This window comes from Triturus cristatus, chromosome 2_2 (genome assembly GCF_964204655.1).
Source record: "Triturus cristatus chromosome 2_2, aTriCri1.1, whole genome shotgun sequence".
Classification (NCBI taxonomy): Eukaryota; Metazoa; Chordata; class Amphibia; order Caudata; family Salamandridae; genus Triturus; species Triturus cristatus.
In genome coordinates this window covers 1078347983-1078374409 of record NC_140582.1, presented here as the reverse complement: position 1 = coordinate 1078374409, position 26427 = coordinate 1078347983, and the positions used below count along the sequence as shown (strand labels likewise).

Below are 26427 nucleotides of genomic sequence, written 5' to 3'. Positions count from 1 at the left end.
TTGTGCACAGACCTTTTTGTAGGGGAACCTCTGAAACAGTAGCCTCGAAGTGGGTTCTCCATTCCTCTTATAACTTTATTTCCATAGTTCCCCATGCCAGTCAATGACCCACCGGGATGACCTTTTTCAATTTCCGCATCCAGAATCTGTAAACCTCTCTCTCACATCAAGATCTGAGTCGAATCTACTCAGGTTGAGGGAAGGACTAAAAACCTGGTGGTTTAAGCTCCTGGCACCGATTTCTGGTTTGTGTCTCTAGTTCCATGCTACTTCTACAGCACCAAGTATAGTCAAATGTGAGCAGTCAATTTATCCAAGGGGTATATCGGAAATGCAATTGTTTTTTTTGTTGTTGTTTTTTTTGGTATATGTTTATTGAGAAGTACATGTCAGTTTATAAACAATACTTTAAAAACAATAGTATATACAAATCAAATTATGGCCACACAATAAATTACTATGAAATGTTACCTTCTCAGATTTTTAAATATAAAAAAGATAATACAGATATCAAAAGATACAATAGTTGAGGTACTCATAAAACCTGGAAAGGAAGAAATAGGAAAGGTGGACTAGAGAGGAGATGATAAAGATAGTATACAATATGTAGTAAACCATGTATTATAGATAGTTGGAAGATAGTAGCGATAATATCATACAAATATAATATTTCAAGTGAAGATATTCCCACTAACTCAACAATTTCAAATAGGTGAACAGTAAGCCTTAATTCAAACAACAGTGTTACTGGCTAAAGCATCAACAGTCCTAATGATAACATCAACAGCATGAATATAAATAATGATGGTAATGAATTAATAAGGAAATGAAAAAAGAAGTGACCCTTATTGTATTTCCTAATTAGAAGAAAAATCTGAAATATTACCAGAAATAAAACATTAGCTAGAAAGGGGTTCCAAATTTGGATGAAAATTCCAACATTGTCCTGCCTCCTATAAATGAGTTTTTCATATGATGCAATTTTATACATTTCAATAAACCATTCATCATGTGTAGGGCATTGTGGTGTTCTCCAATGTCTTAATATACACATTTTTCCTACAGTGAGTGCTATAGATATCAATCGTCTTGTATGGTTTGTGAGATTTGGGAGATAGGTCACATCATGTAATAGAACTAATTTTTCCGTTAACGGAATGGACACTTGTATAGCTCTGTGTAGAGAGGCAGTTATGGAAGACCAATATTCCTTCAAAATTGCGCATGAGAATAAAATGTGTAGTATATCGCAGTCCTCCTGTGGGCACCTCCAACAGGTAGTTCGGTGTAGTAAACCTGCTGACTTGAGTTTTTGTGGTGACCAGTACCAGTTGTGAAGAATTTTGAAAAGAGTAAATTTCATTCTGGCCTCTTTGATTCCCTTATCCATGTTCATAATAATATCCCCCTATTCCTCATCGGAATAAGCAACAGTAATTAACCCTTGCCATTTGACATGAAGCTGTGCAAGTAATGGGTATGAGTGTAATTTATGCACTAGGAGATTATGAAATCCAGAGACTGCACCTTTGAATTTCCCCCCAATTTTTAAGAATTGGTACACTGGGGAATCCTCAACTATCCAAGTAAATGGTCCTAGCCTACGAAATAGGGCTTGTTTTAGTTGTAAGTATTTCTCCTCTTGGGAGGCAGGGAGTTGAAATTCTATCTTAAGCATTTCAAAGGTTTTAAGCTCACCTTCTAAAGTGAGTAAGTGATCCAACGTTAGAATACCTGCTCTCTCCCATATATCCCAGGATATAGTCTGTTTACCTATTCTAATATCAGTGTTATGCCATTTGGGAGCCTTTCCATGCCGTCTCTAAAGGAGTTTGTGGGCATGTATCCACATCTTAAGCATAGATTGAATAATAGGGTTGGAAGTTTGTAAAGCAGGTGATTTATGAGTGTAATAAATGTGCAAACCTGTAGTTGCCTGTACAGCTTGTCTTTCAATGAGAACCCATAGTGAGGGATCATCCTGTCTGGGCCAAAGATAAACCAATTGAGATAAATAGAGGGCTATATAGTAATGCTCAATACACGGTAAACTAAGACCCCCATATCGCCTGTGAGCAATCGTTTTTCGTTTCCAAAACTTTATTCAACAATTATGTCATAAAAGTAGCATATTAAAACCATTTACAAAAATACAAATTAAAATACAAAAATCAATATAAATTTATATGTATATGCCTAGAACGAAATTAAACTCTATTTAAATGAGTATGAGTAGACCAAAACCTTTACATCCAGATATAAAACAAGCACATTTCTAATTTATGCAGCAATATACCACCCTCCCCTGGTTTGGATATTAACACAACAGTACGTCCTAACCTACAAATTGTATATGGGAGCCTATTCATTGGGTACTTTGGGGTTAATCTGTTTTGACCGAATTACCCAGGCCCATTTTATGTATTTTGTCATGGCTATTGCAATTACCGGGCTTGGGTCCGAACACAAAATTCGCATAGCCTCTTCGTGCCTTCGGGTTCCAATTAGACGGCAAATGGGTATTACCCATTTCTTACGTGGGAGAGTGTAAAGGGGACAAAAGAACACAAAGTGGCTCAGAGATTCATTCTTGTCCCTACACTTTGGGCATTTTTCTGGAGACCCTTCGGCCCATTTAGATGTAAATGATCGGATCGGGAGCGTGCCTATCCTAAACTGGAAGTAGAGCTTACGATCACATGGTATTTCAATCAGGCCCCAGTACAATTCCAATTTTGGATAGGCCTTAAATTCCAAAAATCTGCCTGTGAGATGGAATGAGCATCCTTTGGAAATTAATTCCAAACAGATCATTTCCCAATATTTGACCTTCATAGTTTCTTTTGAGGGGGGCGTGGCTTGGCGCCCGAAGGAGATGGCGGCGTTCGGCTAGGAGCTCCGTCCACACCAGGGTCTACCGGCGGTTCGCGCCTCAATTTCCACCAACAAAGGGCAGTCTTCCCTGTCGGAACATGCCAGGATCATTTTTAATCCTTTTTTAGCGCTGAGGCACAGTTATTTTAGGACTTACAGCCCATTTTATTTTCGGTCGCGGCTCGATATCGGCCGCCATCTTGTCTACTCTCACCCGTGATCGCCTCAGCAGCGCGCCTTATCGCGCATGGATCCCCTGGACGCCTCACGCTTACACTACTGTCCCCAGCACCTCCTGAAGCACAGATGTGGATAATCTGCACTCTAAGGTGACTTTTTTCTTCTCTCTTCAACTATGATTATTTCCGCTGCCTCTTTCAGCTGACTGGAATTTTCAATTTTCCTCATATACGGCGGCCATCTTTATGACTCTAGCCTCCAACATTTTTGACTCCAATTCTGTGGCCTGGCATTTTCCTTCCTTTTTTAATTTGCTCCCTGGTCCTTTTTCAGCTGGGCAATAAGATATTTTTTCTTCTTTTTGACCTCACGTTCCATTAGCGTGCTGATGGCGCATTGCTCCAGTCAAGTTCAAAAACGTAGTTATATTAAGAATTCCAAATTATTCACGGCACTGGCTCATTTGGAAGCTTCTCAGTCTCTATCTTCAACCGAGATGACATCAACTGCGGACATCTCCTCACAGCCTTCGGCAAAAGTGAATTCTAAGAGGTTAAAAAAGACCCGCCTTCGCCTCCTAAATCCTCCTCGCCCATCTCAATGGAGCTAATCCTCGAAGAGATACGGGCCCTGCGCCCTTACATGGAGGAGATGAATGCCAAATTGCAGATTCTCACTGACAATTGGGCTTCGATGGACGAAAGAGTGTCGTTGGTGGAGCGCGACGTTTCCTCTCTTCAGGAATCCGCGTCCAAGGTCTCCCACATGCACACGCAGATTTCCTCTCTTCAGAAGCAGGTGGAGGACCTTGAAAATCGCAACAGACGCAACAATCTTCGTCTTTATGGCTTGGTGGAGGGTTGTGAGGGAAATGATCCCATCAGTTTTTTCAAGTCCTTTCTCCCGAAGCTTCTTCACCTACCTGAAGACACTTCACTGAATATCCAACGTGCCCACAGGCTTGGTCGAGCTTCCTCCTCTCCTTCCACGTCAACGAAGCCTAGAGGTGTAATAATGTACTTTCTAGAGTACACAGACTTGCTGAAAGTCCTCTTAGCCGCCAAAGCCTCTCCTCGCCTCACTTGGTCAGGCTCCACTTTGTTCTTTGCGCAGGATTATGCCAGGACCACTGCAAACCGTCGCAAGGCCTTCCTAGATAGGAGACCTGACCTTCGCTCCATTGGTGCCAGATATGGACTTTTTCATCCTTGTCTATTTAAGGTCACTCATAATAACAAGACTACGACATATGAGGATCCTGCGCGACTTCGAAGTTTCCTGAACTCCTGCGGTCAACCTGACATGGAGATAGCTGGTCCCTCTTCCCACCCACCATGACTTGTTTTTGTAGTTGCAATTTGACTCTCTAATTTGTTCTGCTTTAACGCCTTCATTTTTCGCAGGTTCTTCAGATTGTATGACTTCTAGTTAAGATTATATTTTTCATTTTTTCGTCTGATAGTGTTGTTCTGGCTCCTCAGTGGGCCATATGTTTGTTTTTTATCTTCGTTGTATTCGAGTTTCTAACCATGTTCTTTTTCTCCCTTCACAGATCATTGTTTTGCGTTCCGTTGTGTTGTCTCTGGTTGGACGTCTCCCTCACCCCGAATGCCTTGCCTCTCCCAGTTGGCCCTACCTCCCTCCCCTCATCTCCACGTGTGTTTCCGCTTGTTCCCAGTTCCTGATTGTATTTTTCCTTTGCTACCCCTCGTAAGTACCCTTTATTCCTTATTTATCATGTTTTGCTATGTTTTATATCTTCTTATCTTACCTCTTCCCTCGTTGCTTTCAGATTTATTGGTGTCATTACCTTTTCCTTGGCTCTCCTCCACTTCTCTTTCGTCATTCCTTCTTCTTCCCATTGCATACTGGCTCTCTTGCTCGTATTCATCTCCCTTTACCTATTTGATTCTCCCTTGGACCTTACTTACCACTATTTTTCAGAATTACTGTATCTTCTTACCATTCTCTCTATTTTCTTGGCTCTCTCCTATTTTTATGGCTTCACTGGTTCCTCTCTCACTTTTTCTTCTATCCTTGTTCCATCACGTCTGTTCTCACCTCATTCTTTTTCTTTCTTGTGCCCTTGCTCGCTGCGAGGCATTTCCTTGCTGTCCTACTTTCCAATTGGCCCACTTTTTGATTAATCCTTAATTTTCAGTCAGTTCGAATCATATCCTGGAATGTTAAAGGTCTGCATTCTCCTATCAAGAGACAAAAAATTCTCTCTCATTTAGCCAAATTAAATGTAGATATTGCCTTTTTACAAGAAACCCATCTGTCTGACGATGAAGCTGCTAAACTTAAGAGAGGTTGGGTGGGTGCTGTATTTTCATCTCCGGGTGATGGTAAGAGAAACGGTGTGGTTGTACTAGTTCGCAAATCTCTTGCTCATTTGCTCTTAGCTTCTGAATCAGACCCTGAAGGTAGATGGTTGTACGTCAAACTCTCCTCAAAAGGTGTCCCTCTCTCCCTCCTCAACATCTACGCCCCTACTGGTGGTGATCAGGTTTTTTGGCGCGCAATGGCCTCCCGTATCACTGAATATATTGATGATAATTTTGTTTTAGCAGGTGATTGTAACCTACCCTTTGATCCTTTTTTAGATAGAAACTCCAAGGCACCTTTTATCCCTAATAAATCTCACAAGCTTTTCGCTCAAGCGATATCCCAACATAAACTCATTGATGCCTGGCGTCTCTGCAATCCTACCTCTAAAGAATTCACCTTCTACTCCCCGACTCACCATTCCCAGTCACGTATTGACTATATTTTCCTCTCCCACCATATGTCCCAATCCCTCACCCACGCTGACATAGGTCCCATCTTATTTTCTGATCATGCCCCAGTTTTGATAAACATTGACATCTTACCCAAGTCCACTGGACCAAAGAGATGGCGCTTTAACAACACCTTACTCCTCGATCCCAAATTCTCCGCCTCCTTTGTAGACTTCACCACAGAATTTTTCACCATTAATGACACACCCACTATGCCTAACCACGTTGTCTGGGACGCCTATAAAGCAGCAGCCAGAGGTTTTATTATCAGCTTTGTAGCTACTAAACGCAAGAATGCTCGTAAACGCACCAGTGACCTCCTTTGTACGATTAAAAAGTTAGAGCATTCCTTCTATACATCCCACTCGCAAGAAAGTCTGACTGCTCTCATTGCTGCTAAGATGCAATATAACAAACAATCCACTGAGGATGCTTCATTGTATTTGTTGAAATCCAGTTCAAAATTCTATGGAGGTAAAAATAAGGCGGGGAAGGTCTTAGCCAATTATTTAAAAGTCAAACAAAACAAACTGAATATTGAATCTGTCTATGATGTTAATTCTGTTTTAAAGCATACAGACGTTGATATTTTAGAGCAATTCTCCCAGTTTTATTCCAAACTCTATTCTTCTGAGACGCACCCCACTGCTCATTCTCTTGCTACTTTCTTTGCCACCATCCAACCACCTTCCAATTTCCCTGTTGATTTATCCGCCCTTGAAGCACCAATCTCCAGTGATGAATTACTTACAGCACTTCAGTCACTCAAGAAGGACAAGGCCCCTGGGCCAGACGGATTCACAGTTGAATTTTATCTGCATTTCTCCAAATTGTTGTTGCCCAGACTCCACTCCCTTATTGATTCCTTCATATTAAATGGCTCTTCCTCAGGTACATTCTCAGACGCCCACATTTGTATCATACCCAAAGAAGGCAAAGACACCCAGCATTGTAAGAATTACAGACCAATTTCTTTGGTCAACATTGATTATAAACTGTATGCCAAATCTCTCGCCATTAGATTAGACCCCTATCTTCCCGAATTGCTAGGCCCTGAACAATCTGGCTTCGTCAAAGGTCGCTTCATCACAGATAACACCAGACTTTTGTTTAATGTCCTTTCTAAATCTCCACAGTTCCAACATTCACTAGCAGCCATTGCCCTAGATGCAGAAAAAGCGTTTGATAGGGTGGAGTGGACTTTTCTTTTCTCCGCCCTCAAATGGTTTGGATTTGGCCCACGTTTCATCTCTTTTATCTCCTTCCTTTATTCCAGCCCTAGAGCGGCGGTTTGCGCCAACGGTCTAGTTTCCTCTTTTTTCAATCTAGGCAGAGGCGTTCGTCAGGGATGCCCTCTTTCCCCTTTTCTTTTTAATTTGGCCCTGGAACCTTTTCTTTCAAAGCTTCGTCAGAATCCCAACTTACACGGTTTCCAAGTCTCCCACACTAATATTAAACTTGCTGCCTACGCAGACGATATTCTATTATTCATGTCTAACCCCGCAACTTCTATTCCCGCATTCCTAGCTGAAGTCCATGACTACTCTCAGATCTCAGGTTATAAGCTAAACAATGACAAGTGTGAGATTTTACCCCTTACTAAGTTCACTTTTAAACCGGACTTTATGGCGTCCAATTTTACTTGGAGCCCCTCACACATCAAATATCTAGGTCTACACATTACTTCCTCCCTCTCTGACACTGTCTCGATGTGCCTCAATAAATGCATCCAGAAATTATCCGACCTCACTTCCAGATGGCACCCATTATACCTTTCCTGGTGGGGTCGTCTTGATACGATTAAAATGATGCTCTCCCCGTTAGTCCTTTACACCATCTCCAACATCCCAATTCCTATCCCTGCTAAGTTCTTTAAGAAAATCAACACTATTCTCTCTTCCTTTCTTTGGTCCGGCAAAAAAGCACGTATGTCCCTGCTTAGATTGCAACTCCCCAAATCTGAGGGTGGAGTTAACTTCCCGCATTTTCCCGCTTACCACAAGGCATTCCTTTTGCGGCAAGCTTCCCATTGGCTGCAAGACCCTGCTGAGCCGTCCCCCTTATGGCTTATCATTGAGCGACTTTCCTTATCCCCTTTCACTTTTGCTGAATACCTCTCATTCTCTCGTAAGCCTCACTTTTCCTCCATTCCTATCCACAAGTTTACAGCCAAGCTGCTTCTTTCCACCTCTCCAGGCCCCCCTTCCTCTGTAGCAGAGTTTCTCAATTCCACTATCTGGCACAACAACAGTATAACCATCAATCGCAAGCCCTTTTATTGGAAAACCTGGAGACAGAGGGGTTTAATCTGGGTATCTCAACTCTTCTCTAATTCTGATTTCTTATCCTTCTCCGTTCTCAGCCAACACTTCCATCTCCCTCGTTCTTTTGCCTGCAAGTATCTTGCGCTTAAAAATGCAGTCATGTCCACTTATGCTCTTCTCTCTAACCCCCTCATGCATCCTCACCCTCCCAATCCTACCTCACAGCTTCATTCCTTCTTGCGTACTCACCCTACAGCCTCCTCATTATACCATTCATTTCATACGATTCTCACACCTAGACCAAAATCCAAAGTTGAGGAACAGTGGGAATCTGACCTTGCCATTTCTTGGCCCACCTCCCTTTGGGATAAATTATGGACCAAGCTCCGCAAGACATCTAGAGCTGCTTCTCTTACACAAACTCTTTTCTTCATATACAACAGACTTCTCTTTTCTCCCCAGGTGTTGAATAAGAGATTTTCTTCTACACAGGATCTTTGTTGGTCCTGTTCTGCTCCTAAGGCCACTCTTTTTCACATGCTTTTCTCTTGCACTTTCACGCAAAATTTCTGGACACTAGTTTGGGCCCAAATCAACGCCATATTCCACACTACATCTCCCTTCTCTTTTGTCAATATTTTTTTAGGGAGCCTTTCTCCTTGTTGGGATGACAATGATCTTAATACGCAAATTGTTGACTTGTTGTTAGCTGTTGCTTTCCAGCAAATCACCGTCAACTGGAAAAACTTTACGAATATTTCTTTTAAAGCATGGTGGTACAATGTTTGTTATAATCACAGGCTAGATACTGTTTTTGTGCACCCCCTTAGTTTAGCTGCTAAACGACATGATTTATGGCTTCCTGTAACCTTGTACCTAGATACCTGTGCTAAACGCTCCTCTCATGTATCACCTATTCAGCAAGAGGTCTCTAAGCCTCCCTGAGTGACATTGCTTTTCATTTGCACTATTCTTTTCATATAAGCTACTTTATTGCTCATTATTACCAACGCTGTTTTTTGTTATTTAGCCTCAAACTTTTGTTATCCTCTGATTAATTGTATACTTTCATTACCATGTTTTACTTTTCTCCTCTAATTGAAGATATGTTTGTATTCTTTCTCATGTATTGACACCTTTACTTATCCAATAAAAATCTTTTGAACTTATAGTTTCTTTTGAGGGAAATACCGCATTTTGAGGATCTTCCCATAGGTCCCTCATTCCCAGTCTGTCCAGTAGCGATCTTATTGACCTCAGCCAATCTATCTTGTGAAAGGAATCCTTTTCCATAATCTTCTTCAGACCAACGGCATAGTGCTTAAGCTCCTTAGTAGTCCAGACCCTAAGCCAATACAGCAATGGGCGCAGGTAAGCTGTATCTTGGAGAGTTTTCAAGCCTAGGTCCCAAAAAAGTGGTATCAAGGGGGTACTTTGCGGAACACCAATGACTTTCCGAATAAACTCATTTTCCACAGCAGTCAGGCGTTTTAGATTTTTACCATTTTTACCATACCCCCATAGCTCAGACCCATAAAGGGCCGAGCTACGGATCTTCATCACATAAATCTCAAGAAACGGGCCAATTGGTTGGGTCTGGGAAGTTTTAAATCTTTTCAAGAGGAAGCCTGCCTGCTGTTGGTACTTTAATATTGCCAGATCAATTTGGCTTTTCCAACACATATTCATCTGTAGTGTGACCCCCAGATAAGTAAATGCATCGACCTGCTCTAATGGGGAGCCATTCATAAGAATGGCTCCTTTAAAAGATTTATAAAACTTAGAAGGTTTAGGTCCATTAAGGACCATAAACTTGGTCTTTGCAACATTTATTTCCAGTCCACGCAATAAGCAGAATTCTTCAAAACGCCGGAGGGTAAGCTGGAGGCCACTCGGTGTTTTTGAGATCAACAGAGTATCGTCCGCGAACATGAGGACCGGAACACGAATACCAGCCATAGCCGGTGCATCCGAGGGGACCCGGGAGAGGAAATCAGCCACTCCGTTCACGAAGAGCGAGAACAGGGTCGGTGCCAAGACACAACCCTGCCGCACTCCCCGCGCTACGGGGAAGGCATCCGTAACCTCCCCCTGTCGTCCCCACCGTACCCTGGCAAAATTGTCCTCATGTAAGCGGACGACCAATGCCAGCAGCTCTGGGGCCATCCCCAGCCCCTCCAGCACCCGCCACAGCTTACCACGCGGAACTAAATCAAAAGCCGCCCGCAAGTCGACAAATACTGCGTACAAGACCCCTTTTTCCAAAACCACTGTCCTCCAATAGAGGACCATAAACCTGAAAACCTGGTCTATAGTACTAGTTTTGGGGCGAAAGCCAGCCTGGAGAGGGCTCAGAATATTACTAACTTCCATCCAGGTCTGGATTTTTCCCAAGACCAGACGGCCCATAATTTTTTGTATTACAAGCTAATGTTTTATCCCCCTTTTTATATACGGGTACGATTTCGGCACCTTTCCAGGATTGAGGGATAGCCATCCCTTGAGCTATTGCATTAGCTAAATAGATGATATATGCCCGCCATCTTTGTCTATCGTGCACAAATAAGTCAGCTGGGATGCAGTCCATACCTGGAGCACGACCCTGGGTTACCAAATCGAGCGCCCTATCAACCTCCTCAGCGCTGAAAACAGGTTTATTATAAAACACCCGTTCCCAATGGAACTCACTATCATCCTCGTCTCCTTTTGCATATTGTGGCTTGAAGTATTCGACCCAGGAACTCTGAGGGACATGATTATGCGGGCTATCAATAATCTCGCCCCTTTTCCATTTAAAAATATCCCAAAACTTTTTTTGGTCTTTTGCTATACATGCTGCCTTAAGATCTTGCCACTCGCACTCTACCCATTCCTTTTTAGCATTCCATTGTACCATCCTGTAAGTATTACGTGCTTTCTTAATCTTACTCTGGTCTTTTAATTTTAGTGCAAACCCAAGCTCTTCCCGGGCTTGCTTACAAGAGGCATTAAACCAACTCTCCTGATTTCTACTAAAATCTTGTTTTACTAAAAGAGGCCTACAGAAGTAGGTTTTAAGTTTTGAAAAAAGACTTTCATGTATATTTTCAAATGAGACAAAGGACTAACTTTCAATGCCACCTGTCATCATTAATGCCAGTGCCTCTTCTACATTGGAATTGATACTATTTATTATGTCAGGATGCTCTATTACTTTGTGCCATTTAAGGCGGCGTTCGTCATTTGATATGACATCTGGGCCTATTGCATCAGATACTAAATCCACTCTATCACCCATATCCAGTTTAAAAAGAGCAACTAATGGGTTGTGGTCACTCTCTATTTGGGGTTTAACCACCATATCCACAAGAGCGTGCCACATCCTTAGATGGACTAGAAGATAATCTATATTACTTGCCCTGATGCCATTGTCATCGGTTTTACTTCCCATCCTGTCTGACAAAGTTCTGCCATTAGCAGCCCTCAATTGGTTACCCAGACAAAACCCTTTCAAATACAGGGCCGCCTCTGTCCATTTACTAATAGGTTTTGTCTCAAGTAGCGGAACTCCCCATCTAAGATCCTCCTCCTCCTCCATTAAAGATGAGTCGTGAAATCCTAGTGGTTCGAAAGTCGTATTGAAGTCACCCGCAATCAATGGGAGCACATCAATTGGACTGGATTCAACAAGAGTATCTAGTGCTGTTACCACCTCTGATTTTTTCCCACCTGGTAGACCCCTTGCATAGACATTAAAAATAGCAATTTGCATGTTTGGCGGGAAATTCAACCTAATTCCCAAGATGTCACGATTCGAGGTTGGGATAAGGTGGATTTTACAATTTAAATTTTGTTTGACCCAAATGACCAGGCCTCCTACTGGTCGGCCCTTTGGCCTTTTCTCTGCTGGGACAAAAAAATTCAAATAACCCAATCTAAACACAGGCTCTATTGACCATGTCTCTTGAAAAAGACAAATGTCATGCTCTCCAATGAAGTCTGTCCAGAGAGATGATGATAATTTAGATCCCACACCCGCCACATTCCAGGATAATATCGTTGTGTAACCGGCAGCCTTTACCACCCCATCGGCACTCCCTATAGTTAATAAAGGAGGTATATCCACCCCATGAGGGGAATCTGGATTTCCATCATTGATCAGCAATTCCTGCTGAAGAACATCTCTAGATCCCTGTTCAACAACTCTGATCCAATTTGTTAGAGCAAGGATCACAGCTCCATCCATAGTGCTTTCTATTTCAGACAGCCCTCCTTGTTTTTTAATCTCCTCTAAATTAGTGACTACAGATTCCCTTTCGGGTCTAGAATATCCAATTCTATCTTTCTGTCAATCACAGTCCACTAGCCCGGATAACACATCAAATCGGTTGAAGGACCTTATATCCCCAGAAGGGCAACCGTTTGTCAAATTTCCCCTATATGTTATCCCTTGCTGGGACAATGGTGCGGGAGCATAGAAATAGGACAAAGGCATAGTGCAGATTAGAGGTGAGGGATCATCTTGAGGCCAATTACAGATATGTTCCACACAGCGTCTATCCCTAAAGTTAATAATAATACAATCCCCCTTTGTTTTCTTAGGCTTCCTGCCCACCCAGTTTACTCTCCTAGCAAACAAGATTTCAGCACATATATGGACCGGCAATGGGCGCTTTGCATTAAGCCAAAAAATACACTTATTCTTGAGATCCCTATATGATTCCCTTGTCCCCATCACCAAGGGCGGGACCCCAGTTAAAACCACCACATAGGGGGCTGCCTCTGGGGGGAGATGTACATCAATTAATCCAGACGAAGCCTGCACAGGAGACTTTGTGGGGATAGGTTGTTTAACAATTCTAACTGTATTAGCCCCAGCATTATGGGATCCGTCACGTTGTGGAGGATGTTCATCCCTTAGCTGATTGGCAGGAGGGGATATGGCACATGGCTCCTGGGAATCAGACAGTTTAGGGCTCTCTACAGCAATCGCTGGACCATTAGTAGCAATTTTAACCTCGCTACATTGTCCTACCACGCCTAGTCGTTCGCTGTATAAACCAGAGCCCCGGCTTCCCCCCCGTGACTGGGCCGAAGCAAGTGAAAGTTCCAAGCATACAAGCCTACTTTCAATGGAGCCCAATCTTCCATAAATAGGGTCACACAATTTCTTTAGAGTACTCTCCATTTTTCTCCAAAACGTCGGGCCCATGTCTTCCGTGGCTCCACTCCCCGAAGATAATGGTAAATTTACCTACCCTCTCCTCAATTGCTACAGGATGAGGAGGACATGAAACTAGATCCTTCCTCAAACCAAAAGCAGGTCCAGTGTTAACATTTTTCCCTGTGGAGTTCGATTGAGTTCCCTTACGGTTTTTTTTCAATGTTGGACCTTGGAGTTGTTGAGCTGAACCCGCTTTAATATTACTAGCAGAGCGGGTCTTAATATTTGATAGGGGCATAATCTTTGGGGCCGGATTACAAAAAAATCGAGGTATCAAAAGATTCAAGGGTTTCCCTCAGAGTTTCAACCAATGGTGTAGTAACTGATGTTTGTTCATTTCCGTCCTCCACCAAAGGAGATGTTGAAACCGGAAAATCCAACATAACAGTCTGTAGACACGGTGGAGACCTAACCTTGGCCATACTTCCCAGGGATGACCTCTTATCACAAAGAACATCTAATGATAATCTTTTTTCCGTTAGTTCGATGTCTTTGGCTAGTGCGGATTGTACTCGCACTAGAAAATTATCTAAAGTCCCGATTAAGGCACCCCCAGATGATTGATTTCCACTCCCATCCCTTTTAGTAGGCCTATCCATTAGTATATATGAACTTGTGGCCCCTGAAGGTAATGACCTTATTTCCTTTAAGGAGGTATACTCAATGCAAACACTTAAACCGCAAAACTTCACTTCACTCTTCCAATGATTACCCTTTTATACCAGATGATAGAGGGGTATCCCGTTCCGTTCTCAACCAGGCTCAGACAGGCCCGCCCTTGGCCCGGGCTTCGCCCGGCGCGCGCCCGCGCGCATCCCGCGAAGCGAGGGCCGTGAGGTTTTTTATAGCTTCTGGCTGGAAATACGGGAAGAGGACACAGCTGTTGGCAGTTGCGGGGCTGCTGGTCCTCGCAGTCCCGTCCTCAGCGCCTTCCCTCTTTCGGCAAACACCAGATTTAAAAACAGCTCCAATGATAGCACTCAGGGAATTACAAAGATCCGGATTTAAAAGTCACGTTTTTCTCCTTACACGAACGGCACCCCTCTCCTTACACGAACGTCACCCAATTTTGAGATTTTAAGTCTAGGTCTCAGAGATCCCCAAATAAAGGTTTTAATACCTTTGTCAATATCTCGCAATATTGATATTTTAACTGTCAAAGGCAACATACCTAAACCATAAGTGAAACGGGGCACTATAATCATTTTCACTGCCTGTACTCTACCCCAAAAAGACAAGTTAAGATGGGACCAATTTTCATACTCTGACTTCGTTTTGGCAATAAGTGGATCTAAGTTATCTTGAATCATACGTTCTAAACCGGTGTTGATGTAAATACCTAAATACTTCAGGCGGTCCACTTTCCATTGAAAATTATAGCCCAAAATAGCTGCTTTTGTTGTACCCCTGGACAATGGTAGAGCTTCACTCTTATTCCAATTGACTTTGTAGCCAGAAATGATCGAGAAGCGAGAAATGGTAGACATGATTCTAGGGAGTGAAGTAGGCAGATCAGTAAGTGTGAGCAATATGTCATCTGCATAAAGAAGTATTTTTGAGATCCCTGCCGGTGTAGGAATGCCTGCTATTTGGGAACACTGTCTTATTGCCGCAGCCAGCGGTTCAAGTGCAAGAAGGAACAAAAGGGGCGATAAAGGGCAACCCTGGCGGGTACCTCTTTGCACTAAAAAAAGATCGGAAATGCAATTGTGACGGAAACTGAAAGCCTTAGTGATTTACATCCAGTATTGGTCAAAAAGTAAGATTATTTATTTTGTTACATCAATTCTTATAATCCATAAGTGAAAACAAAAAAAAAGAAAGTGACAGCTGTTACAATGTGCAACTGCAAAAAGGCGAAATGCACAACACAGACTAAGAACAAATGTCACTTAACAGCACAGAGACGTTCACGCGACTTAAACATACCATATATCCAACAATAGAATATTTAGATTAGAAACACTGGAAAACGTCATGTTAGAGACAGAAGATGTGAATAAGCAACCAACAAAGGCCACTGCATATTTTTCTGGTATCCAATGAAAGACCCACCATTCATGCAATCTTTCCCTGCTTTCAACCTAGAGATGGACCAGAACATAACACAAACATGTCATCACAAACAACTCACACTCTGGTCAACAAAGGAAGGCATGGAAATACACAGGACGGATCAGGAGGCCTTGCTAATTGCTCAATGTACACTTTCCAAATGTCACTGACATAACATAATATAACTATTTATAAAATGTTGTATCTTGCAAGTACTGATCATTTGTTTAGGGTGAGCCTAGGCAGCGCGTGCGCAGTCTCTTCTAGACATGCTGTATTCAGTCTGTGGGCTTACAGCCCGCCCACTACCTTTTTATTTGTTCCTTTGATTGTCACTCAAAATGCTTGCTTGTTAGTGGTGAATCTTTCCTCTTAGTCCTTCCTTTTTGTGTTTGGTTTCGTCCCACAGAGCACTAGCCAATTACTGTTAAAATGACACTTCTGTGTTTATGTGTTCATTTGGGACTCTGATATTTTCTTTAATTCCTGCTTGTGTCACTGTTTCCCTGTCTTCGGTGGTTCAGCTTCAGCACCCGTCAGAATCTCCCATCACATTCAAATACAGAGATGAAATGTTAGACGCTTCAGATGCTGTTTTCAAAATAGCCTCATTAAATTTCTCTGACTTCAAAGTACAAGGATTTCCCCCAACCACTCCAGCTTCGCTGCTTGTTGCTTTAGCAAGCCTCGGTCACCAGACCTTCAGCAGCCCAACCTTGCCGCACAGTTGAGGGCAAGGCTTGGGCAACTCCTTTCGCATTTTCTCTGACGCTTGTTGTCATAATGTGAATTTGAGCGACCTGAAGGTATTGGGGCGCTTTACATGAGCGCTAGTTACATTACAAAACATCAGATTCGTTTTTTGGGGCATTTTTATAGAGCCCAGTCCTGCCAAGTACCACGCATCAGGCGTTTAACTAACACATTTCAGTTTGGTGCTCAGAATCACCTCACTGAAATGTATTGTCACGCATAATGCATAGTGTCAGTCTCAGGTGCAAACTCACTGAAGGGCTGCAAAACATGTGTGTGGCAGCTAGCTGCAGTGCACTGCCTGTGGTCTGCCTGCGCCGTGCGCTGCTCCCGTAGGCTTGGGCCACTGCTCCCAGCTGAGCTAAGGCCAGGCCACCGCAGGCTCTGCTACAATGTATCATTTGATAGTACCAGTGGCGCCGTGTGCCCCCTGAGACAGCCTGCCTGATGTCATGGTCAGGATATGCCCCGCCCAATAGCTTCTACCACGGATGTCGCAAGGTTAAGTCACGTCCTGCTGGCTGGGGCTCCCAGAGCGGGGAGTTTGATTGTGATTGTGTGGTTATGGGAACATACATCTGTATGGGAATTGATGCTGTGGAGAACTGTTGTACTTTGTAGCCAGCCATGCTTTTGAGAGTGAAGCAAATGGGTTTTAAGAAAACTCTGGCATTATCTGGTAGGTAGTGTGGAAATATCATGTTTTCAGAGATGTTCTGGGCGTTTTACAATCTACCAATTGCGCTGCAGGGTTCTGATCCATTTGTAAGCAAGAGATTTGATATTTTTGTAGGTTGATACAGTCAGTGGGTGAAGTCAAGATGGGAGCTGATGGGTGTTCCTTAAAACAGTAGTCTGTTCTTTTTGGCAATGCAGCTGAGGAGGCAGAAACAGGAAGTGGAGGGAAACATGGCGGCCGGAAGCTAACAGCCGCGGCTGAGCTCCCCCTGACACTCGCTCCTAGACTCCGTATGAAACTCAGCAAGATTCGCTTTCTCTGGTCTTAACGGATCTATTTGGAAAAGTTCTCCCTAATTAAAATAAAATAAAATCTTCGAGTCCTCGTACCTTGGATGATGCTTGCATTCCTGGGAGGTGTGGAGCCTCCGGAGATCTCGCTGCTTCGGCTGGGCAGCGCGGTACGGGAGTGGAGACGGCGCGCCTCGGATCTCCAGTTCCAGGTTAATCCCGGCAGAGACAGAACCTGCCAGAGTGGAGGAGGACCTGGTGTGAGAGAGGGCAGGTGAACTGGGGGAAATGGAAGATTCGAGGTGAGGATATCCCCGCGATTGAAGCTCAGAAATTCGACCCCTTGAAGGAAAGTATACTTTTGACCGCTTTGAAGTCTGGGGGTAGTTCATACGCGGGCCGGGCTGCTTTAGAGGAAGTGGTAGAAGCTATTCCCTTAAGCATTGGGCTCCGAGAGTGCATGGATAGCAGGGGACGTGGCCTCCTCCGGAATGTACTGTGTAATGCTACCTCGCAGCAGGGCTCTACAACTTTAACTACCAATACTACCAATGCTACAACTCTAGTTAGTAGATATACTTAGCGAAACAGGGCAGCAAGGCTGGATATAGACACGGATCCTGTTTACCCCATTAGTGTCGCTCCTCTAGCTTTTAAGGCTAAGGTCTCTGCTATGCAGGGGAAGAAAAAAGCAACCACAGAGGATTTTCCTGTAGAGGGAGGAAAAGGAAGAGGGAGAGCAAAGAAAGCCCCACTGTCTAAGGTCAGAGTGACTCCCTCTTTAAAGTCATTTTAGAAAGTGTTATCCAACCCCTTAGACAGAGGTAAGGAAGTAAATAATAAAACCACTATGGCTTCCCCCAGTAAACAGACTCCACGATCCGTGAATTCACCCTTACCTCTATCCTCAGAGAAAGTCCCCCAGTTGATTCTAGCTGAGGGTGATAGCGAAGTGTCTATTACAGATGTCCGGAAGGAGGACATACACCCCTCGGTCAGCGTGTCAAATAGATACTCGGCCCTAGAAATTCAAGGCAGTCCGGACAGTTGTGAGAATCAGGAGGTTACTCCAGGAACGGTCAAAACAATAACGAAATCTGATTCAGTCATGACAACACTGATGCTTGCTGCTGAAATGCCCCATCCACCAGAGTGTGAAGCTCCTAGGAACAGGAACGAGGGAGTTGGGGCGTTAGCTGATATATTATTGGCTTTGAAGGAAGACATCGGAAGGAGATTCTCAATTTCCGAGACCAATCAAGCCGATATTAAATCTTCATGTGAGGTTTTGGCGCAAAAGATTGAAGAGGTCTCTAAGAGGACTGATACTCTGGAAAGGGAAATCCCCAAGATGAAGGAAGCCTTACACAGCTCCACTGTGGAAATGGATAAGTTAGCCCTCCAAAATAGAGACTTAAAAGATAATATTGAACGGCTTGAGAACCACGCTAGGAAGAATAACTTAAAAATCCTGAATGTTCCGGAGGATCTGGAGTGTAGCGATATAAAAGAATTTGTGATTTCACTCTTAAAGGGAACAATCCTTAAAGATGTTCCAGATTTGGACCTGTCTTCCGACATACAGCGAGTCCACCGAGATCCAAATAGAAGGAATCCTACAAGGCCAAAACCAAGGAAAATCCTGGTGAACTTTCTCACTTATACATCTAAAGAGAAAATCTTAACCCTTGCGTTGAAAGCAGGTCCAGTGAAGTGCAGCCTATACTCTAGCCCGTTTTCCTTCACCATTAGGTCTGATATTTCCCATATTACGGCCGCGAGACAATGGGAGCTAGGTAAAAGGATGACAATCTTAAACTCCCTTGGTGTTAAGGTCCAATTAAGATTCCCGGCCCTTCTCCGAATAATGTGGAACAACCACATGTACAATTTACATCAGATTGAAGAAGTAGATGACCTTATCGGAAAAAGAAGAAGTGAAAAAGAGGGAGGAGCTTCCTTGTAACAAATGCCACCAACTATTATCTCCATTAATTTATTTCTTGCTGGGTCTCCAATTAGAGGGGTTTAGGCAATTATTCTTTAGTATTTTCACTTTGTACATATGGAAAGTGTCAGGGGGACCTTGCCCTAAGAGCTTATGCTCAGAAGAGAAGGGAGGGTTTCCCGGGGTAGTAAGGCAGGGATGCTGGGGCAGGATAGGGGCACGGGTGGAAGGGGGGGAAGCGGTCGAAAGGGGAGCACGGGTGGGGCTGCAAGGGGGAAAAATTCAAAAAAATATCCTCATTCTCAAAGAAATTTGGTAATAAGTAAGCAGTGTTCGGAATATCTGAATAAAGCTTTGATAAGGGGCAATCACAATGAATAGAAGTATTAACTTCATTTCGTGGAATGGTAACGGACTTAGATGCCCACGGAGGCTCGGATTGGTTATGAAATATCTTGAACAAACCGCAGCTCAGGTCTTCCTTCTCCAAGAGTCATATTTGAGTCTCTTGGAAAGTAGGGCTTCTTTTAGTAAATTCCGGTGGGTTGAGTCGTTCTATTCATCTGAACAAGTAGGCCATACTAAAGGGGTGGTAATTTTAGTTAGAACGGGTACTGGAGTAAATATTAAATCAGTCTCTTCAGACCAGTCGGGTAGATGGATTACTGCACAGATTGAAATAGAAGGGAGGGAGTTAACTATAGCATCATTCTATGGCCCAAATCTTGATGACCCAGCGTACATTTATAAACTACAGGCTAAGTTAACAGAAACCACCTCCCCAATCATCATTGGAGGTGACTTTAATGTTCTTCTTAACCCTATTCTGGATAGATCCAATAATAGCCACTATGTTGGAAACCCCAATATCCGCCGTGGGATGATTAATATGATGCATGAGCTGGGATTGGCCGATGTGTGGAGGGCAAAGCAAGGAGATAAGACAGGTTTTACCTTTTTCAGCAAGAAATATGGTCACTCTTCAAGAATTGACTATATATTAATCGATAGGACTGTCCTGGAGAATGTTCTTGATATTCTGATTTTACCCACCATTCTCTCGGATCATGCTCCTATTTTTCTTTCATATGCAGTGGGAAGGTGTACCCCTAGTCCTAGATGGACCTTAAAAAGGGCAATGCTTTCCAACGTCGATATAATTAATGCTCTCAAAGCCTCCACAGTGGATTATTTCCGTCTTAATTTGGGCTCCACCTCCTTGGATTTTGTCTGGGATGCTTTTAAAGCAAACCTACGAGGTCAGCTTCACAGTCTGATTCGCTAAAAAAATAGAGAAGAGACATTAGTCTTTAAAAACTTGGAAAATAATATAAGCAAATTGGAGGAGGAAAGGACAAATAATCCCCAGTATTCTAATGAAAAAATGACACAAGTCCATAAAGATCTTGACTACCTACGGCAGGTTTAATAGAGGAAAATTAGAGACAAAAATTAAGGCACAGTGGTCGGTCCAAAACATGCAACACTTTGAATATGGCGAAAAGGCGGGGGCTATTTTAGCCTGGAAAGCAAGGGCAGACCGAGCTAAAAATAACATCAGTGAATTAATAATTGATGAGAGTGGTGGGAGCTCAGGGAAATGGGGGGACATGCAGAGATGTCTTGTCTCCCTGTTTTCAGATCTATATAGAGAGGAGTCTATACCAAACTCAGAGAATATCCAAAAGTGGTTGCAGCTTAAAAAACTACCTGTTTTAACTGAAAGCAGCCGACTCTCTCTAGATGCCCACATAACAGAGTCAGAAATAAAATTATATATTAGCAAGGTTAAGAACAACAAAGCTGCAGGGACTGATGCCCTCCCGGGTGAAGTATATAAAATACTTCAGAATGAGTTAGTCCCAGGGATGTGTGAATTATTTAACTCTATATATAGTCCAGGAGGTAGAGTTCGAACTCCTCGAAGGAAGCTACAATTGTTCTTGTTCTAAAACCAGGGAAAGATCCCCGTAAAGCTGATTCATATAGACCAATCGCCCTGTTAAATGCTGATTATAAGATCTTTATGAGTATATTGGCAGGGAGATTGGTCAAGGTAGTTCCCTATTTGATAAATGGGGACCAAAAAGGCTTTATCCCTGGCAGATTTATCCAGGAGCAGACTCTGCAGTTAATTGGCAGTATTGATCTAGCAATAGCAAGGGCGGAGACCTTGGCCATCGCAGCATTTGACGCAGCTAAAGCCTTTGACCGCGTCTGTTGGATCTTTCTATGGGAACTTCTGAGAACAATGGGTTTGGGTTCAATCTTTATTCAGACTTTGACCAACTGCTACCAGGGTGCCTCTGCTACAATTCTGTTAAATGGCCTGTTAACATCTAGCTTTGCAATAACTAGGGGGACAAGGCAGGGCTGCCCCATCTCGCCCCTGTTATTCGATCTGTATATAGAGCCTTTGGCCCAAGCCATCAGATTAGACGAGTCAATCACCCCCTTTTGTGTTAATCTATATAGTAGCAAGGTAGCCCTCTATGTGGACGACTTGTTGATATATACCAATAACCCCAGTGAGGCACTCCCCAGAGTAGAAATAATCTTGGAGGAATTCGGCGTTCTTTCAGGCTATCTTGCCAACTCCTCCAAAACAGAGGTGATGTGCTGGAACATCGATAACTGGGCTGGCTCTATAAGTAAAGAATTTAGATACCTCGGGATTACTATAGCAAACAATCTAGATGATATCCCGAAGATTAATCTGAAGAAAGTGTCTAAAGAGATTGATCATTTATTTCTAAGATGGAAGAACTTACCCTTAACTATATATGGAAGGGTTAACTTGGTAAAAATGGTAATCTTGACAAAATTAACCTACTTATTTAGCACCATCCCCCTTGGTTTTTCAAATAGAGATATTAGCAAAATCCAAGGCAAGATAGGCAGTTTCATCTGGTCCAATAAAACTACAAGGCTCTCCTGGAAGAAGTTAAGGCGAAAACTTTTGAAGGGAGGCCTTGCTCTTCCAGACCTGTTATGGTATTCCCTTTCATTTCAATTAAAAAATGTCCGGGCGCTACTTATCTCCCCCGGGGGATTCCAATTGGGGGATGATTTTGAAGGCAATGGCTATTTTTGAAGGAGGAGGAGAGGGTTTCTTATATAAGTTTGGAGCCCCATGGTTTTTTAAAAAGGTCCGTTTGAAGGTATTAAAAACAGCCCTGAATGGGTGGTATAAAATCAGGGGAATATGGGGGATCTGTTATTATTCAGAGTTTGCTCCTATTTGGGATTCCCCCGGTTTGCCCGCTTGTTTGGAGGACAGCCTTGCGAAGCCTATAAAAGACGCTGGTATTTTGATCTGGACTGATCTCATCTCCTCAGAAGGTGTCCATCTATGGGAGGTGTTAAGGTCCCGGATTGGTAGCTCATTCTCAAAGTTTAAATACCTCCAATTGGTTTCCTGGTTCACCGCAGAGAGAGAACATATAGGTGGAAATTGGGAAATAGAGCTCCTTCTTCAAAATACAAATCTTATAAAAAAAAGAGGCAGGTCTTTGGTATAAAAGGCTTCTGGAAATTGATGTGGCTGAGTTTCCCCCACAACAGACGGTTTGGAATCTGTCAGCTCTGGACAATGCTGCTGTAGAGCTATATGAACCTTCGCTCCTTACACTATATTAGTGTGTTAAACCAGCTTCATTAAAAAAGAACCATTTTTATGTTATTAACAGATTATACTACACTCCCAAGAAAATAGCTAAGTTTGCTCCCCTTGCATCCGCAAAATGCCCAAGATGTGAATTCTCCCCGGCTGATGATTTACACATTTTTTTCGATTGTGGGAGATTAAGGGCCTTTTGGCAGAAAGTGGAATACGCACTTAATGCCATCTTCAAAGTTAAGATCAACTTGAACCTTTCTCTAGTAATTTTTGGCATTAATAATGATTTGTTGAACTGGATGTCAGTAACACAAAAAGGCTTGATTATGTATTTAATTCTTATTGCCAGAAGGGAGATTTGTGAGCTGTGGAAGGATCCATCACCCCCACTCTACGAGAAATGGTTGAGTGCCTCATTTAGTGCGGCCCGATTAGATCTTGGACACTTGGATGTTACGGAACTCAGCATTTGGTCACCACTCGTAATTTGGGGTAGAGACTTGAGATTGATCTAGTGCCCCCAGGTCCTATGATAACACCTAGCTTCATAAAGAAGTTGGCCTGGGTAGGCCTATAGCTAATGCAAAATGCAGAGGCCAGGGGGAGTTCAGGTCCAAAGGATGGCTTACTGCCCTTTATTGCAGGTGCTATATGGTGAGATGAGGACAAAAAAAAATAATAATAATAAACAGGAAGTGGAAATAGTGCGTGAAAATAGTGTTTGGATGGGTGGATTATAGATGTGATCTAGCTATAAAGGTTTATTTTCAGACAAGTTTAACTAGTGGGATTTTGACATTATTACTATGGTATAAGGCCGTCGAAGTATGCATTTGTGGAAGGGATAAAGGGTTGGTGGTACAGTTAATGTTATCATGTAGACATCTTTACACTATCAAAAATACTGGTGAAGTTAAGGACATATAATAAAAATAGGAAACGTCTTAACATTGCACTAAAGTAATAGTACTAAAACTGGAAAGGAAAAGATGCATAGAAGTTCAAGTTATTAGACCAATACTAATTATTCAGGAAAGAAGCTCATATTTTTGTCAAAGTTTGTGCAGAGAAAATCTTAACAAAATTCTGTTCAAACATCAGTGACGGGCCACATATATTAAACAAGGAGAATCCAGAGGGACGTGCAACATCTGCCCCCCACTTCGCGATCATGAATGAGTACAGCATGTCAGGCAGTGCTAACCTTATCTGAATCTGCTCTACCAGTTGCCAAACTAAAGTCCTCACGAAAGCTGGACATGCAAGTTCATGCTTATTTGTTCAACGATGCGGTTTAAAGAAATTGAATACAAACATAACATTTAATTACGCCACAAGATAGTACACCTATAAATTCAGGACAGAGAACCACCCCCCCATTATAGCACATATTCAATCCCCCATCTCACTGGGCCAAGGCATTCCCCCTCATAAGTTTCATCATGAATGATTGATCTTAAAAGTGAAACGAAACCACTGGTCAAATTTATTTGGATATAAAAAAAGATAATATTAATTATGAAAGTTAATCATCTTGAATAAGGATACCCTTTTTTGCATGGGAACGCCCACCTTAATGCCAATGGAACGCCTACTTGACAAGGCAATGCAGTGACTTGCGCTGCTCTGTCTTACTCCATATCTTTGAGGCCATGCAAAGCCACGCAGGGTGATTTTGTGTCACCTCATAGAGATCATTGAGACGCTTGTGCAGCCAGAGGTTAAAAAAAAATGACGCTCTAGCGGCGCAAGCCTCTCATAAATCAGCCACAAAACATTTTTTTTTTTTTTAGGCCTTTCACCATCAGGTAGCTACATATAAAATAATGGGTAGCTTAAATGAAAAATACAGTTTAAAAAGTTGTTACTCAGTGAGAAACTCACTACAGTATTTTAGGAAACCTCTATCAGTTAATGCACTGCAGAGGTCTGTCTGTAACCAGAGAGCTACAGAATTAAATTTGGCTGTTGCAGGGGGGAATAGTGACTTATATATTTTGAGTGCTAAGAGGTCACAGCTTGTGACAGAAAGCACTGTGAATGTTTAAGTCATTATTTTATACTTGTATTACACACATTATAAGATAGACTGCTACAAACTTCGCAAATAGTTTTAGGATAAAATGGAGCTTCCAAAATGTAGATTTTAGTAATACCAGACCACAAGTAATTAAAATTTGTATTTTTGCTTAACCATCCCTCCAACGCCTCCTCAGGGGTACTAAGCGTGGTTGTCACGAGACTACTAGCCAGTCCTCTACACATGAACTGGAAGATGACACCCTCCCTGACCATGCCATGCCTTTCTTATCATTGCAGAATAACAATCTCGTGACGACCTCTTACAACGCGTCACTACAGGACTACGGGCCCTTTAAGGAATATCAGCTTGCAGAAACAGTCCCCGCACGAGGGGATGCGTCACGTTCACCGTCCTCCCTGAACCAACGGAGGTGAAGAACATAAAAGGGGAGGACCCCGGAAGATGCCCACTGCTTGGGGGATTACGGAAGGCACCGAAGAGTCCGACCAGCGGGGATTCCCTCCTTGCACCACCTCCGGGAACCAGCGGAACGAACGGAGCTACAGAAGTCTCGCCCGCCATTCCAGACTGAGAGCAAAGACTTCAGCGACACCACGCAGAAGCCAGCCACGCTCCCGGAGGAGCGTGGCTAACAGAGGTACGTGGTTGGTTACGGGCACTAAGGGGGAGGCGGGTTGTTGACACGGATTAAGCCTTGCGGGGTGGTGTGCCGTCCTGCCTGTTCTCTCCCCCACCCCTTCACAACTGGTGACCGGCTGGTGTATATTTCCTCACTCCCTATCCTTGCACAGATAGTATTCAAGACAAGGTCTCTGCTTTTGGTTTCCTTTTTTTTTTTCCGAGCCCTCTACATTAACGAAGACCCAAGAACTGAGGTGCCAGCGATATCAAGAAGACGTTTTCAAGCCTATTCCCCAGTACAAGTTTAACGGAGGAGGACATTTTGTCCGTCTAACAGCCAAAATAAAGAGTTGTTGGAAAGAAACGTAGCCTCACTCCATCTTTTCCACCCTAATTGGTGACAAGTGGTGGAGAATGCGGGCATATGTCCTTATGAGACAATAATGGAAAACCTCGTGCAATAACTGATAAAAGGACAGGAAAAATTGGAGAGGGCCTTAGAAAGGCAACTGACTGCAGCTCAGGCTGATGGAGATCTCTTTAAAGATACCATCGCCCAACAAGTGGAGTGTATCCATAAGGTAGCAGAGGATCAAGTGCAATTTACCACACAATTACAGTTTCCCCAGGCATCCTCAGGGTCACCCCATATATCACTGCAAAAATATATACCCGGGGAAGACCCTGATGCATTTCTTTTGAACTTTGAAAGGGCTGCGAGGGCATGCGGTTGGCCTGTAGCCCAGTGGCCATTCTTTTTGGCCCCCTTATTAACAGGAGAAGCCCAGCCCGCATACCAAGTAGCCAATGCAGATGGCAATACCGCCTATGGGACCATCAAGACAATCATACTTGACCATCTCGGCATGGACAAGGAATCCTATAGGGTCAAGTTCCGCAAGGAAAGAGGGTCACCAGGAGAGAACCCTAAGACTTTGTTTTTTAAATTAAAAGCAGCAGCGGACAAATGGTTAAGACCCCATGAGAATACAAAGGAAGACATAATGGCTCTTATCTATTTAGAGCAGTACTTGGAGGCCTTACCGTACCCCACCCAAAAGTAGTTACGTCAGCATACCAATCTGACTATCGAACAAGCCATTGAGATGGCTACCAC

At 43.1% G+C, this 26427-nt stretch overlaps 1 protein-coding gene across 8 annotated transcripts in view; it reads right to left on the bottom strand.

Moving 5' to 3' along the window:
- CTBP1 (C-terminal binding protein 1) overlaps positions 1-26427 on the bottom strand; it is a 2306313-nt gene that overhangs the window by 557771 nt on the left and 1722115 nt on the right. The window lies entirely within an intron of this gene.